The sequence below is a fragment of the Bison bison genome, unplaced genomic scaffold (assembly GCF_000754665.1).
Source record: "Bison bison bison isolate TAMUID 2011002044 unplaced genomic scaffold, Bison_UMD1.0 scf7180017864377, whole genome shotgun sequence".
Taxonomy (NCBI): domain Eukaryota; kingdom Metazoa; phylum Chordata; class Mammalia; order Artiodactyla; family Bovidae; genus Bison; species Bison bison.
The window spans coordinates 4,994,844-5,000,370 of NW_011494949.1; the positions used below are offsets into that span (position 1 = coordinate 4,994,844).

The 5,527-nt window shown below is 47.9% G+C and overlaps 1 protein-coding gene and 1 non-coding gene across 2 annotated transcripts in view; one reads left to right on the plus strand and one right to left on the minus strand.

The window, feature by feature from the left end:
• Positions 1 to 5,527, plus strand: part of UBE2QL1 (ubiquitin-conjugating enzyme E2Q family-like 1) — a 55,756-nt gene that overhangs the window by 750 nt on the left and 49,479 nt on the right. The window lies entirely within an intron of this gene.
• Positions 2,581 to 2,653, minus strand: TRNAC-ACA. The gene has a single exon. It is a non-coding gene; the product is annotated as a tRNA-Cys (tRNA).

Sequence of the window (5,527 nt, forward strand, 5' to 3'; positions counted from 1 at the left end):
GGGTTGTCTCTGCAGAGGGCCAGCTGCCTGCTGCCGAATCTGCTCGCTGGCCCTGCTTCGTCCTGATGGGCATCTAGTGCAAGGTGAAAATTCTGCTCTTGACAAATTTCACTGGAGAGGCAGAGGTGTGGTGTGAGTCGTTCTGTAAGTGACAGGCCAGACTCCCCCAGGAAACGCCTGGGACCTGCCTCTCACCAGGACCATCGGCTCCTGGGAGATCTAGCTCTCTCTCAGACCTATGAACTTCCTTCAGTTTCCTCATGCCCCCAGGGCTTAAATCCACCATCAGGGTTAAAGATTTTTGACGACTGAAATCAGGGGCAAGCTTGATGTCCGAGTCTTCTCGCCTCCTGCCCCAGATGGCAGCTTTACTGTAAAGAACCCCCAGAAAACCTGAGAACGGAGAATGAATGAACCTTCTGAAATCCCTTCCCCTAATCCCAGGGACGGGGGAGCCTGGTGGGCTGCCCTCTATGGGATCGCACAGAGTCGGACACGACTGAAACTACTTAGAAGCAGCAGCAGCAGCAGCAGCAGCAGCTGCAGGCAGAGGTGTGATGGTTTTTCTCTTCCCAAGCTATATGCTCTTGATCATGTTCAGGTTGGTTGATGTTTTCCTAAATCTCTATTGAGCATTGCTGCTACTGCTGCTGCTGCTGCTGCTAAGTCGCTTCAGTCGTGTCCAACTGTGCAACCCCCGAGACGGCAGCCCACCAGGCTCCCCCATCCCTGGGATTCTCCAGGCAAGAACACTGGAGTGGGTCTATTGAGCGTTACTTAAAAAAAAAAAAAGCATAGTTTTATGTGGGTGTGTTTTAGGTTTATGGAGAATCACTGTTTTGTTTAGGAGACCCCAAATGACCTCGATGTGCTCTTTCTACAGCCAGCATCTTAGAAGCCATCAGTCCCCTGTCACCTGCCTCTTCAGGATCTTTCACACTAATCAAATAATGCTTGTTCTGCCAATTTCACTAGAGGTGGAGCCCCTGGGATTCCACGCCAATTGCCTTGGCACTTAATTCTTGACTGAGGTCTGTTTTCACCAAGTAACTATCCTGTTAGTCCAGCTTTCCTGGGGTTTAGCTTCCGCTTGTTTCTCCAGTTTGAAACAGCATGAATGTGGCAGCTTTAGAAAGGTGAGGTTTAACGCTTTTACATCAGAAATTCACCCTGAAGCTTGTGATTTCGTGCTGGCTCTGATGTGATGGGAGCCTGCGATGGAATACAAGCCACGGGGGTCAGAGGGGGTCCCATTTATATTATCAGGATTCGTACAAATGATGGGGAAGACTTTTTCACAGCAATGCCATCTGTTGTTGGTATCAGAAAGCTCTGCTAATCAGAACTCTCTAGAACACTCTCTTACCATCTTTTATCCTTCATGGGGATGACTTTGAGGACATGGGGCAGAGGAATATCATTCTGCCTTATAATCATAGAATCATAGCATTTAGGTTTGGAAGCGATCCCAGAGGTCACATGGACCTCAGCATCATTTTAAAGATGCAGGAAAATAAAGATTTCAAATGACAAGGAAGGACTTTTTCCCCTAAGAAGAGATCTATCTTAGTAAGTTGTTAATAAATATTTGCCACGTTCACATCAGTGCTCTGAGTGATCGTTCTGTTGGTGCCTCGGCACTTCTATTAAATTGGGCAAGTCCTTCGGTATATATTTCTTTTCTCCGTACTCCAAATTGAGAATCTTCATACAGTTGGCAAGATAGAGACCTCATTGTTGCAAGTAATTATCAACATTTTTATTTATTAGTTTCAAAATCTCAGTTGAACTCAGCACCTCCCCCACCTAGCATATTGTGTTATACTTAGCCTGTTCTAAAGTCTAGCATGTGAAATATCTGAAAGGAAGAGGATTCAGAAATTTTTAAAAATACCAATTCATTTCCTTTGCACTTTTCCTGCTAACTTCAGCATCCAAAAGAGCCGTGTAGGGTACACACAAACCCCTCAACATGCAGTGTAAGGACCGGAGGAATGGTCGCCCACCAGTGTCTCAGGCTTCTCTGCGGGACAGGGTCCGGGTAGTTTGGGGGCCCTGTGTATTAGGCGCCTTTCCTGCTTTTGTGAATTTCCTACCTACAGGTTGTTCATCGCACGTACCTTGGTTACCGAATTATTTCCATAGTTAAAGGTAATAAATATGCTTTGCGAAAGCAATCAAAATACCTGATGAGGTTTTCAAAGAGAACCAAGAATGCTACCAAACCAATAATTACTTTAAAAGGCAGAACGGTTCCATTCTAGTTACCTTCCCCTCTCTGTCGGCACTTTCTTTTTTTAGGATTCATTTTTCTTACTGGACAAAGTTAGAAAAGTCTCCGTTTCCTCTTTCGCAACTGCTAAGCTTAACTTTCTGAATTGGGGATAGCCTAAAGTCGATTTTGTTTCTCTGCCTTTAGACATATCATAAAATACTTTTAGCAGAGCATAGCATAGTGAAGTCGCTTGTCGTGTCCGACTCTTTGCGACTCCATGGCCTGTAGCCTACCAGGCTCCTCTATCCTTGGGATTTTCCAAGCAAGAATACTGGAGTGGGTTTCCATTTCCTTCTCCAGGGGATCTTCCTGACCCAGGGATCGAACCTGGGTCTCCTGCATTGTAGGCAGACGCTTTACCATCTGAGCCACCAGGGAAGACAAAATACTTTTAAGGGTCATATTGAGAAGAGATCGGTTTTCTTAATCAAATGGTCGCATAAAGAAGAGATCTGCTTCACCATTTTGTGTTGAGCATTAAATGTTTGGGTTTATCTTTGCGGTGTGACGGATCAGCCATTTCACGTTACCTGACTCTTGGAGGCCCCATGTTATCAACATCTCTGGTGTGCTGCTTTAGGAATTTTGTCTGTTTTAAATTAACTTACCAAATATTTCTTCTGTATATATTCTGTGTAGAGATGGTGACGTACATACCTTGCCTGTTTATCACCAAATCTTCTTCTGACTCCAAAGAGACATTTTAGCTAACTCTTCGTTTGTGAAATTAAAAGGGAAATCGCCATGCCTTGGAGGGTCCTGCCCAGGCCATGCCCTGTGTGTACTGGGTCTCACTCCTGGAATAACTGATGATTCTACAGATGCCCTCTACTTGCACTTGTCTGAGCAGAAGGCTCCCCAAAGTGACTTGCTGTTGTTCAGTTGCTCAGTTGTGTCCGACTCTTTGTGACCCCATAGAATGCAGCACTCCAGACTTCCCTGTCCTTCAGCATCTCCCAGAGCTTACTAAACCTCATGTCCATTGAGTCAGTGATGCCATCCAGCCGTCTCATCCTCTGTCATCCCTTTCTCCTCCTGCCCTCAATCTTTCCCAACATCAGGATCTTTTCAAGCGAGTTGGCTCTTCACATCAAGTGGCCAAAGTATTGGAGCTTCAGCTTCAGCAGTATAGGAGTCATAGTGGCTTGAGGGTACATTAAGTTGGGGTTCTATTTTCAGATCAGTGTCCCTCCTGAGTGTCTCCTTTTTAATTAGTGAGATATCACCCTGGGCAGGGGAACCAGATGGTGCTTGAAAGAGAGTTTCTTATTCCTCCTCTGCCCCCTTGGTGCCAACCACAGGACTCAACCCAGCAGGAGGTCAATGCATTAGCAGCAGTGGCCCCTAGCATGTACTGTTGGCTCTGTGCCAAGCTCTGGGCAGCTGAGCATTAGGGCGATCAGCTTACCTGGCCTCGCTGTTCCAGTGGTCACTATACAGGTGAGGGAACCTTAGCTCCACGCCATCAGGGGAAGTGAATGCCGCTTCATGTGCTGATACCAGCAATGACTGTGAGGCTCTGAGCACCAGCCCACATTGGTGGTGGTTGTCCTTGATGGCAGAGTCACACGCAGGCCAGCTAGGACCCTGATTATCTCCAGCCGGCGGTTGGAGGTGACCTATGTGGTCATCATTTGTGTCCACAGAGGACAGGGACACAGTCAGCCATCAGCAGAAGAATTAGAACAGTCGGACTGAAACACCTTCAGTTCTCGGTGTTTGAACTAGAAGTAGGTAAGCGATTCTGGGACAGTTGAGTTTCCTGACAGCAATCGTTTCTGGAATTTTGGAACGCAGCAAAGTGGCAGGTGTCCAAGCTTGTGAACGTATGATGAAGAAGGAGCAGCCCTGCAGATCAGCTTTGGTTGATGATAAAGTGCATCTCGGAGGTCAACTTTAGCGCTTCAAGGGTTCTGTGTCATAGGTGTTCCTGAGTCTGGCACACACACACACACAGCCCATCTTCAGGATTTGTTCCAAAGTACTAGGCCTGGAAGTAGCTTTTTACTTGTTACTGCACAATCTCCATGGCTTCCCAGGTGGCTCAGTGATAAAGAACCTGTCTGCCAGTGCAGGAGTCTCGGGTTCAGTCTCTGGATGGGAAAGATCCCCTGGAGGAGGGCATGGCAGCCCACTCCAGTATTCTTGCCTGGGAAATCCCATGGATAGAGGAGCCTGGCGGGCTACAGTCCAGGGGGTCGCAAATGAGTCAAACACAACTCAGCGACTAGAAGCAAGCAAACGAAATCTCAAAAAGTAGCGAAGAACAGCCCTATGGGTTCCTAAAGTGTACTGGCGTCTGAGCTGTTGTAGTTCACACAACATTCTGAAAGCACTGTGTGGGTTTGCTAAGTCTCTGACCCAAAGTACCGCAGTCTGGGGCGCTCAAACAACAGGCATTTACTTCTCACCTTCTGGAGGCCAGAAGTCTGAGACCAAGGTGACAGCAGACTTGGCTTCTTCTGAGGGGAGGAGGATGTTCTCAGGCCTCCTGCTCAGCTCGTAGACAGCCGTCTGCTCCCTGTGTCCCTGCGTGGCCTTCCTTCTGTCTCTGTGTCCTCACCTCCCCTTCTTGTAAGGACACTGGTCTTACTGGGTCAGTGAAAGGGAAAGTTGCCCAGTCGCATCCGGCTCTTTGAAACCCCGTGGACTATACAGTCCCTGGAATTCTCCAGACCAGAATACTGGAATGGGTAGCCTTTCCCTTCTCCAAGGGATCTTCCCAACCCAGGGTTGAACCTAGGTCTCCTGCATTGCAGGCGGATTCTTTACCAGCTGAGCCACAAGGGAAGCCCAAGAATACTGGAGTGGATAGCCTATCCCTTCTCCAGGGGATCTTCCTGACCCAGAAATTGAACCGGGGTCTCCTAGCATTGCAGGTGGATTCTTTACCAACTGAGCTATGAGGGAAGCCCTTGTGTTACTGGATCAGGGCCCACTCTAATGACCTCAGTTTGACATGATTACCTCTGCAAAGACCCTCCACACACCGATAGTTACCTTCTGAGGTGCTTGGGGGTAGGACTCCATGCTGAGTTTCGGTGGGATCACCGCACAGCCCCATGAGGAGCCCAAACAGGAATTTCTTAACCAGTTCAACCTCTTTTCTCGAGGCTGTTGCTGGTTTGCAGAGTAACATAAATGAAGCCCACCTGTGTGCACACAGGACCGCACTCAGTGGGGTCAGCTTGGAACAGAGACCGTGGCCCCTTTAAAGGGAAGCTAGGAGAAGCGGGTGTGTAAACAATGACA